The sequence below is a fragment of the Chinchilla lanigera genome, unplaced genomic scaffold (genome assembly GCF_000276665.1).
Source record: "Chinchilla lanigera isolate Chin_1 unplaced genomic scaffold, ChiLan1.0 scaffold00004, whole genome shotgun sequence".
In the NCBI taxonomy this organism is placed as follows: Eukaryota; Metazoa; Chordata; class Mammalia; order Rodentia; family Chinchillidae; genus Chinchilla; species Chinchilla lanigera.
In genome coordinates, this window is record NW_004955405.1 from 31,158,000 (window position 1) to 31,169,051 (window position 11,052).

Below are 11,052 nucleotides of genomic sequence, written 5' to 3' on the forward strand. Positions count from 1 at the left end.
TGGCGCTCCCCGCCCGAGGCTCCCTGTGCGCCGGAAGTCCTCCGTCCAGGGAACGACGAGGTCGGGAATGAGTTGCCGGTCCCAAGACCCCAAAAGACCGGCGCTCCCCGCCCGAGGCTCCCCGTGCACCAGGGGCCCACCCTCCGGGAGCCAGCAGGCAGGAAGCTAGCCAGCCAGAAGGCTGGCGCTCCTAAATTTTGTTAATTTAGTGATTTTTCCCATAATGTTGCATGGATTTAAGGTAAATCCTATCAATTCTGAGTTGTTTTTGATGGAAACTGGCAAACTGATCTTAAATTTTATATGAAAATGTAAAGAATCTAAAACTGATTTTTAAAAAGAAAGTATTTATCCATTTTGAACATACTATAAAGATACAAATATCAAAATAGCATAGTACTGGATGATAGGTATGCCAATATATGACACAGGATTAAAAGTCTAGAAATAAACCTATGTACTGCTGTCATTACTGATATTTTACAAAGATGCCAACACAATTCAAAGGAAAAATAGTCTTTTAAATAAATGTGCCAAGATAATTGGCAACCACATAAAAAAAAAAACTTAGACCCTTACATTACATATGACACAGTAAATTCAATATGGATCTTAGATCCAAATGAAACAAAACAATCCATAGGAGAAAGTCTTGATGATCTTGAATTAGGCAAAAAGATTTTACATGCAAAATCAAAAGCATAAACTACAAAACAAATGGCTAGACTTCATTAAAAACTTTTGTACTTTAAAAAACACCAGAAACAAGAAAAATCAAGCCACAGATTGAGTAAAAGAATTTTGTAAATCACATCTAATTTTTTTTAAAAAAAGTTTTTATACAGGATATATAAAGAACTCTTTCAACAATATGTCATAAGATCCAAAACCAAGAAATCAGCAAAAAAAAAAAAAAAAAAACCTCAGCATTCTACCAAACAGAAAAGCTTTATACTACTGTTAGAGAAATGCAAATTATAATCCCAATCCATCACTACCAGATATCCACTACAATGGCCATAATCAAAGATGGATTATTCCAAATGTTGGTGAGGATGTGGCAAAAACGGTTTCCCCATACATTTTTGCTAGAAATATATTTCGAATAGGCACTTTGGAAAACATTTTAACAGTCTCTTAAAAAGTTAAAAACAAGCTTACCATACAACTCAACAATTCCATTCCTAGGAATCTGCTCAAGAGAAATGCATAGGTACACAAAAATTTTTACCAAATTTTCACAGCAGCATTACTTGTAACAGCCAAAAATTGGAAAGAATCCAAAAGTCCATCAACTGATGAATGGAAAAACAAAAACAGTGCACATCTATACACTATTCAGCAATCAATTAGAAAAAACTACTGATACATGCCACATGGATGAACCTCAAAAACTTAAGTAAAAGACGCCAGATGCAAAAAACTACAATTAAGTTTCATTACATATATGCAAAGATACATTTACAGTGACAGCAAATGATTACTGGTTCTGTGGAACTGAATGTGGACACTGGATTAACTGCAAAATGAAACCAAGAATTTGAGGTAGGGGGAACTGATGAAAATGTTTTGGCACTGTTTTATGATGATGGTTATACAACTTTGCAAATTTACTAAAAACCACTAAACTACATTTACAATGTGTAATTTTTATGGTATGTAAATTTTAACTCAATCAAACTATTAAGCCGGGGATATAGCTCAGCGGCACAAGCGCCTGCCTGGCAAGCGCAAGGTCTCGAGTTCAATTCCCAGTACCAAAAAAAAAAAAAAGAAGTAAATCAATAAGGCTATTAAAGACTGTTATCTCTTCAGAAACTGTTACCTTCTCTTTGAAAATATGATGATCAGATTGCTGCAATCAAGCATGAATTCAGAGGATAGCCAAGCAAAAAGAATGAATCCAGGTTCTGAAAGATGTCTTTAAGCCACTGAATTGATAATCCTAGAACAACATATCTCAAGACTTTTGTGTAAGACAATAAAGCTTCCTCTCTCTTTTATTTTTGGTGGAGGTACTAGGTATTGAATGCAGGACCTAATGTCCTTGGCAGGGATGTAACTCAGTAGTGTTCTTATACAACATACACAAAACCCTGCTGGGCTTAACCCCCAGCACTGGCAAAAACAAGTCCTTAAAAAAATTAAGGACTGAAAATTCTGAGGGGCACAAGAATATGTTTGTTCCATTATAAAAAATTTGGAATAGCATCCACACAGGAGGTATCAACAAAAAGGTAGAATTCTAATGGATTTTGCACAATAAAAGAATATACTTAAGAATAGAGAAGAGCAAGAAAGGTGTGTGATTCAGAAGAATAGTCTGTAACAGTACAATGGATGAAAATCAATCTTTTTTTTTTTTTTGTCTTTTTGAGACAGGGTCTCGCTATGCAGTTCAGGCTGGCCTTGAGCTCTCTTTGTAGCCCAGGCTGGTCTCAAATGATCCTCCTGCCTCAGTCACCCAAGTGCTGGGATTATAGGTGTGTGCCACTATGCCCAGCCTGAAAATTAATCTTTAAAGAATGTCCATAATGATTGAGGCAGGCATCATAACTCACCTGTGACTCTATGATTCTCATGAAAAAAAATATCACTTTACACATGAAGACGAAAAAATTAACTGGTCTGAAAAGACCAGTAGCTAGTAAAATGATACAGCCAAGATTCTAAATTTTGACTTAGAAATCTGATTCTAATTCTTTCCTGTTTTGCTGATCAACAAAGACTTTTATCTTCCCTTGCAAGTTCAGATCTTTGTAGAAGACATCTTTCTATACATGAGTTACACTGATGTTACAAAATCAGTGTTTTCTTGAGCACCAACTTTAACCAACAAACAAAATGTGACATGCACACTTCCCTTGGCTTCCAAGATCTTAGTTTACTCTGGTTTTCCTCCCCACTCTCTTTGTCCATCTATCCACTTTCTGATTCTACACACTCTTTCTAGGAATGTCATCAACATCCAGGATCTCAACTACCAGTATTGCTGGTGACTCCTGATTCTGTTGCTCCAACTCTAAGAAACTTTTTCCCTCTCATTTTCCTTGATTCACTCCCTCCAGGCCAGGGCGAATATTTCTCTGTACACTCTCAAATTATACTCAGTAATACTAATGACCATTCCTCATAGTGTATTCTATTTGCAGTTCTAGTCAGCTGTCCTTCCTTGAATGCCAACAATCCATTCCATTTATCTTTGTAGTATCTATCATGTTATATTACAAATTATTATTTACTTTATCCATTTCCCCCATCAGACAATAAGGTGTTTTAGATCTTGTTCTCAATCTCCCAGTCCCTAGCATAGTACAAGACACATAACAAGCACTCAAAAAATGACTAAACCCATGAACAAGAAAAACAGAAGTTGCTTAAAATTGGAAGCATACAAGAAGTCTTCAGAGATCTATTTTTCAAGTGAGAAAACAGGCTAAAAAAGATTAGGTAACTCATTCAGTCAAGCCTTGGTCTCCTGAACCACAAGTCTCTTCCCACAAAATCACAGTACCCATTAAATTATGTTTACTGATACAAGCTTCAGAAGTAATAATACAAAAAAAAAAAAAAATACAAAAGCCCATTTCAGCTTAAACCACTCCAGCTCTGACTACCTTTATTGGTTATAGAGAACTCTGATGTTATTACTCAATAGCTTTTCTGTACAGAAGTTTTAGTTGAATCAATCTTTTCGTATGTTCTTCACATATACTGCAGTTCAACATAGTTATCATGCAACTCTACATGGAAAACAATTTGCAGAAAGTTATAATTTGTCACCACTTCAAAAAAATATACTTACGAGCATATGTTATGCTCTTTAGTTTAACAATACCTGCAATAACTGCCTTAAACCAAATGTGATTCAAGTGAGAGAGAGAGGTTAAATGTGAACACTAGAGATAGGCACTGCAACTTCACCAGGAAAATCTCCACAGTCCAACATTACTGTTTTCATAGGTTGCTATGTTATACTGCAATAGTGTTACCGGGCAACAATTCAGAAGCTATGCTGGCAAACTCAAGAAACAATTGAATCAAACCAAGGTTGATAAAAGGTACTGAGACTCAGTTTCATTTTTGTTCCTTCAATTAAAGTAACTCTTTGTTTTAAAGCTTTAGATACAAGATTTGTGACAAGATTATAAAAATTATCTGAAAATTTTAAAGACATACTTTGAGAATGACAAGTGCTTTCAAAAAGCGAATGAACAGTTATAGGTTCTTCATATCTCTGAATTGTAATCCAAAAATAATCTGAAGTTACAATGTATAGCAAGCAAATTAATAGGGGTCTCTTTCTTAACTTCTTTCATCCTGGATTATAACTCAAACAGTACTAAATCTGACAGTCAGTGATCTCTCCATGATCTAGAGAGCAGTCCCAATAGGGAAAAAAAAAGGTATTTAATAAACTTCAATAATTCCTCATTTATGAAGACAAAATTAAAATACTGACATAATTTCATAAATTAAGTCTTTACCTGGTCAAAGAGTAGGGTGGAAAGGAGTAAAATAAGGAGATGAGACTATAAGGAGAATATAAGAGGTGAGGGAAGAGGGAAAGAGAAATGGATTCACTCTTTTAAAATTAAAAGTCTACTAAGGAAGAATCAAGAAACTGACCAAACTCCCCAAGGCCACATGGGAATAGTACAGCATTCCTGAGGGAGTCCTTACTGCTGGTATTATCAGGGGAGTTTCTCCAATATTCACTTTCTAGGAACTGAACCTCTTCTGATTCAAATGAACCCCCTCTTTAATCAATACCCCCTTTCTTATGGTTTACTGTTGCCCTTCTTTCAACAGTTACTTCCTCTCTCAATAACGTTCTTACTTCCACATATCATAGAAGGGGTGAAAAAAAGTAGAAATGCATGTTCATTGTCTTTATGAAACATTTATTCAGCAACTTCTATTTGGAAAAAACAAAGCTCACTGATGGGTGTCCTGCCCTTAAAGGAACTTATAGTTAAGAAGGAAGACAAAAAAAGATAAAATAACACAGTATAATAAATCAAGTATGACAATTATGTACTATAGGATTTCAGAGGTCAAGGTGGAGTTGAACTTTACAGGAAAGGTATAAATTTACATTTTAAGAAAGAAGGGAAGAAATTGCAAAGGAGGTAAAATGACATCATGACTGACATAGGAGAAAGCACCTGGCAGTCTTAGAGACAGTGGGGGAAAACAGTCTAGACAAAGACATGTTTTCTATTTAGAAGCTTGGAAAGGCAAGGTGAGAAGATTTTGAAGAGTTCACAAAAAGTTGAGAACCTCAGTTAGTAGGGCATTTCCTAAACACACACACACACTCCCCAAAAGTAACACACAGGTTAAATAATGTAAGAAAATTATTTACTGAGCCTAAAACATTATGTATGACAAAATTCAAGTCAAACTCACTCACTTAAACTTTTTCCTCCACTGGGAATTGAACTCAGGACCTTGCGCTTGCCAGGTAGATGCCTGTGCCCCTGAGCCATATCCCTGGCAGCCTCACTCACTTTAGGTAGAGATAGTACCCAAAGGGAAAAAAATCTGACAATTCACTAATTTTTCAGTTAAAAATTCACTTTAAATTTCTTGAACTTCCTGTGATAGAATACTCATTTCTAACTACTAAGGATTTTATTACACAAGTCATTCTAGATTTTCTTCTCGGTCTCATCCAATTTGTGAACATTTCATTACTTCAACATCAGTAAATGAGAGAGTTAAGAGTGTGAGAACTAAATAAAATCTATTGATTTTTGCAATATACTAGGGCAATGGTGGCAAACCCATGACACACGTGTTACCGTATTTTTCTTTTAAGACAAAAGATATTAATGTACAAGTCGTTTTTTCTAAACTAAGCCCTCAGCATTCAGGTTTAATTGCAGCATTGGCACGTCACAATAAGTAAGTGGGTTTTGGGTTGCAGTTTGGACATTCAGTCTCTAAAAGGTTCACCATGGCTGCATCAGGGTATGATACAAACTTGACGTTCCAATTCCCACTACTAATAGTTTGATTTCAAAAAGGTCATTTGTTAAAAAAAAAAAAAAAGGTCATTTGTATCACTATGTCTCAACTCTTCTCACTTTCTTACTTGCTTGAAAGGTTATTGTATTCATAAGATAATTTAAAAATGCTCTGAAACTTTAACAATTTGCCAGAGAAATTACATCACTAGGGATTCAATGAGTGGAGAAAACTGAAAGTTACTGCCTAGAGGAGGCAGAGGAGGCACACGGGATGAAAAAACGAATTAAGATGTGTTATATACGTGTACCAACTGCACACAAGAAATGTAAATATTGTGCACTGCAAACGTGTATTAATGAAAAATAAAAACTTTTAAAAACTGCTTATAAGCAATGTTTCAAATTCCCAAAGGCTCTATGTAACTCTCAACAGCTATAATGGGCTGTTACTTGAAACTATTCCAAAAGATAGTCTGTGTACTTTGGTTAGAAAAACAAAATTCTCAGAGAAATACTCTGCATACTCTGTCCTAAATAGCCAAAATCAGCAACTCAAATCCATAGGAAAGTCTTGAGTGTTCTGTGTAACACTGAAATATACAGCATTCCGACAATTCTTAACAAAATGCGTTTGAAACAAAACCTGAATACAAAAGGTGAATTATTAACTGTAACCAACAGGCTAAACTTACTAATTTAGAGAATACTGAACCCAGACAATTGTAGGACAGATACTTTTAATCATATTCTACTTGAATACTGGAAATGTTTACAGTGGTGTTGCTTGGTAACAGAAGCACTCCTTTAACAACCTACTCAGTTCTAAACCTATTCCAGTACTTTGTACTCAGTCCGAACATATTAAGAATCCACACATTAAAAAATCAGAACAAGTTTCTCATAACCCTAGACCTCTGTATCTCTGAGATTTGAAACAGCTCCATCATTGTAATACAATAAAAAGCTTTTAAAACTACTTGGCAATGAGCATTTTTAAGAGCAAAACGTCTACATATTCTGGTCAAAAGTTGGACACTGAGGATTTGCGGAAGTATCCACTCAAGCTCAAAACACACTAACATATTTCAGACGATATCTCAGTAATATCAGCAAACATCACTGCCAGAATTGTCTTCAAAGCGATGGAAAAGGACAGCACAGGGTTTTCAGCACAAATCAAACTGGAGGTGCCATCCATTCAGCCCGTTCCTGAGCCGGCTATCCAACTCCCGAGGGAATCAAAACCCTCCTTTTGGCCTTCCACGTGCTGGTCCCCGGCCACAGAACTCACGCTCCCACGACTTTCGGAGGACACGACCAGACGCGGGGGGAATCCAATCCAGGTTGCGGGGGTGTGGGAGTGTGAGTCCCCAGACGCGCAGGGGGCCGAGACCCCCGGGAGAGAGGTACGTACCAGACTCACACGCGGTCCCTGCTACGCGCGCGCACAAAACTTAGCAGAGACCGGGGTCCGGGGCGCACTCGCCGCCGGGGGACACCCGCACGGCTCCAGCCAGCGGCAGCCGCTGCACTCTGCTCGCGGAGGCATTGGGGCTGCGGGACACGGTCCCCCCGCCGGGGTGTCGCCCAGCCTGCCGCGCCCCGCGAGGTCCCGGCGGCCGAGGGCTGCCGAGGGGCAGGAGGGCCGCGCCGGACCCTCGGGCTCGCGAGGAGAGCCCCGAGCGGAGCGGACGGAAGCCCCCTCCTCGCCTCCTCGGCTGGCGGACCGCTCAGGGCTCAGGGCCCAGCCCCGGGGCGACGCGCAGCCGAGCGCACCTCCGGGAGACCTGTCTGTCACCTCCCGCGCCCCGGGCGCACTGGTCTGAGACTGGGCGGTGCGCGAGGCAGGAAGTCCCGCCCCGCGTGACGTCACCAAGCCGCGCGCGCGCGCCGCTGCCAGAGCCGTTGGAGCCGGGAAGGGAGCAAACGGCCGCGGAGAGGGTGCCCGCCATGGTGAGAGCGACGGGCACGGGCCGCCCCCCGTAGGCCGCTAGGGAGCCGCAGGAAGTCCTCCGAGACCCGGGAAGGCCTCGCCTCAAGGAGCCTGGACGGCGCGCCTCAGCGAGAAGCTGTTTCCCGCGCGACGCGGCAGCGCTCTCCTTCTGCCACGCGTACCGCACTCCCTCTGAGGCTTTCAGGATAGTAGTGCCGCCCCTCCCGCCCTCCTCACCTCCCGAACTCGTCTACTACCCACGCCGGCCCTGGGGCATCAGTCCCCACATGGGCGATTGGTTCAGCTTGTCAGGAGAGAGCTGGCCATCAGGACTAGGACCGGGACCAGGCCCCAAGAGGTGCTTCCTCCCGCTCCAAATGCCAGGGCCTACGGCCCACTCAGGTGGCGCCTTAACAATCTGTCCTCGGGCTGTAGAGGTGGAAGGCCAGCTTTGACAAGATTATTTGTAACGAAGGGATGAAATATTGAAGGATTCATCCTTTCAGAATAGGTGGTAAGACAAACAGCCGCCTTCTCTTCCTCCACGTTTGTTCAGTGCCTTTGTGTTTGGATTTTGATTTTTTTTTTCTTTGAGAACGGGGAAATCGAACTCAGAACGTGCTCGCAAGGGAGGCACTGTGCGGCTGAGCTACATCCCCAGCCCTGGATTTTGATTTTCATTGTTTCACCTTTTTACCTGTCAACGTACTACATTCAGGCCCTTTAGAAATGCAATTGAAATGTGACGTTTTGTTGAAATGAGAGAAAAGACCATCAGAAAGGATAGTGAATGTTACTAGATGGATTTTATCAATGAAATATGAGAGGTACATGATGAACAAAATAGGGTCCAGAAATAAATTGTTGCTTGTGTATTTAGTGTTAGTAACAAGAGCTCACATCTGATAAGCACTTAGGTATCAAGTGCTGGAACACTCTTTCAGATTATTTGCCCCTTCCCAGCTCTGTAAAATAAGTACAATTATTTCTATATCATAAAGTTTCCTGGAGCCATTACTTAATAAATGTTGAAGCCGAATAAAGAAGTCTTAGTAGTAATCTGCACATTGTACATGTACAGTAGTAACTGTACATTGTAAATCCATGTTCGGTGAGATCTTTGGCAAAACGACTAATCAGTGAAAAGCTTTACATCTGTCTCATTTCTCACACCAGAATAAATGCTAGATGACTTGCAGAATGAAACTGTAAAGATGGAAGAAAATCAAAGAGATTGCGATTGTAGTCTTAATATTACCTTGAAGTATATACTCTTGAAGTCTTTTCCAAGGATGAAACAAGAACTAAAAACTAAAAGGAAAACAATGGTAAAATTTAACCACATGAAAGTTGTAAGTTGGGGGCTGGGGATTTAGCTCAGCGGCGCAGCACCTGCCTGGCAAGCACAAGGTCATGAGTTCGATTCCCGGTACCAGAAACCACCACCACCACGCCCCACCCCCGCCAAAAAGAAAAAAGACAATTGTAACTTGTATACAAAGTTTAAAACAATGCATCATTTGGAAAAAAAGAAAAGTATTCTTAGTATACAAGGATTCTTAGAAAATCAGTTAAAAATGTAAATACCCCGAATGATGAAAACTGGCAAGAGATATCAGGACATTCCTAAACCAAGAAAAACATCCAATTAGTAAATGAAAAGATACACAACTTCCAAATAGATCTTTTTTGTCTATCAGTATTGGTACGAGTGTGGAAATACAATTCCTATAGCACAGTATGAAGATGAAATAGGTACAACCTTGTTTATCAAAATTTAAAATATGCATTCGTTTTTGCCCCACAAATATTTCTTAGGCATAAAGGAAAATGAGAGATTCACAAAGGTATTGTTTGCCATGACTTTTATATAATACATAAATACTTCTAGAAATAATATCACTAGAACACAAGAAAATTATAGTGCCTGCATACAGTGGAATGCTCAACCCATTAAAACCAATGTTTTAAATGTCATTTACACAAAAGTATGTCCAGAGAACATAGGCTGGATTTTCCCTAAAAAAAAAAAACCTACAAATTAGCACGTGTAGAACGTTGTGTGTGTGTGTGTGTGTGTGTGTGTATAAGTGTACAAAAATCTGGAAGTATATCAAAATGCAACTCTTTTATTTATTGAAATTTTCTACCTTGCTTGAGGGGTTTTTTTTCCTTTCTTATGAAGAGCTGTGTCTTATTTTTAGTTAAAGCTGTGCCAAGGAAAGGAAAGCCAGTTGACTGCAGGCCTTCCAAGGTAGGTAACTTGGAGATCTGAGTCTTGGCCTTTTCTTTTGCTATAAATTTGATAATATTTATCTGTAGATGAGCAAGCTAACTCACTAGTTGGCCATCTTGCTTCTAACTTTTAATTGGACTGATACTTTCTTATGTGTTCCCTTGTGTACCTTTGTGTACCTCAAAAAGTATTTGTCATACTCTCAAAAAATTCCCCTTTGCACCACTGAATTACTTCCCCTGCTGTACATAATACACACATACATATATCCTTTTTATTCTATGTGATACATGTTTATTTTTTATTGATTTATTATTGTCATCTAATTTTGAGTACAGAAATTTACACATTAATGAAAATTCATTCTAATGGAATTATATGAATACTAAAAGGATACTGTGAACAATTTTATGCCAGCATATTCAACAATTTAAGCAAAATACACAACTTCCTAAAAAATACAATTACCAAAACTAACGTGAGGGCTGTGGTATAGCTCAATGATAGAGCACTTTGCTAGCATGTGCAAGGCCCTAGGTTTTATCCCAAGTACTACCAAAGTAAAAACAGAAACTGACACAGAAGGAAAAAAATTAACACAGCATCTATTTAAGAAATTGCAAAGAAAAAAAAAATTGCAAGAAAAAAATTTGCCAGGAAGTAATCTAGGACCAGGGTATTGCACCAGTGAATTTTATCAGACATGTAAGATACTGCACCAATCCTACACTATTTCAGATAATAGAACAGTAAGAAACACTAACTTATTTCATGAGGCCAGCGTGATTTTGATATCCAACTCTTAACTGTTTTACAAAACAATCACAAACCAATAATGTCTCATAAACTTCCTGTTACTGAAACACAATGCTCAACACCCACAATTTAAAGGAGCTGAGTGTAGTGAT

The 11,052-nt window shown here is 39.1% G+C and overlaps 1 protein-coding gene across 3 annotated transcripts in view; it reads right to left on the minus strand.

The window, feature by feature from the left end:
* The window catches only part of Cep83 (centrosomal protein 83kDa), a 141,301-nt gene extending 133,476 nt beyond the window's left edge, over positions 1 to 7,825 (minus strand). For 2 of the 3 annotated variants that reach the window (XM_013518406.1, XM_005374473.2), the window contains exon 1: positions 7,390 to 7,825. The gene's annotated coding sequence lies outside the window, so the exon portion shown is untranslated. Of the gene's footprint in view, positions 1 to 7,055; positions 7,128 to 7,389 lie in introns of those variants that run through there. The other variant, XM_005374474.2, reaches the window with a different exon arrangement.
* Between the last annotated feature and the right edge of the window lie 3,227 nt (positions 7,826 to 11,052).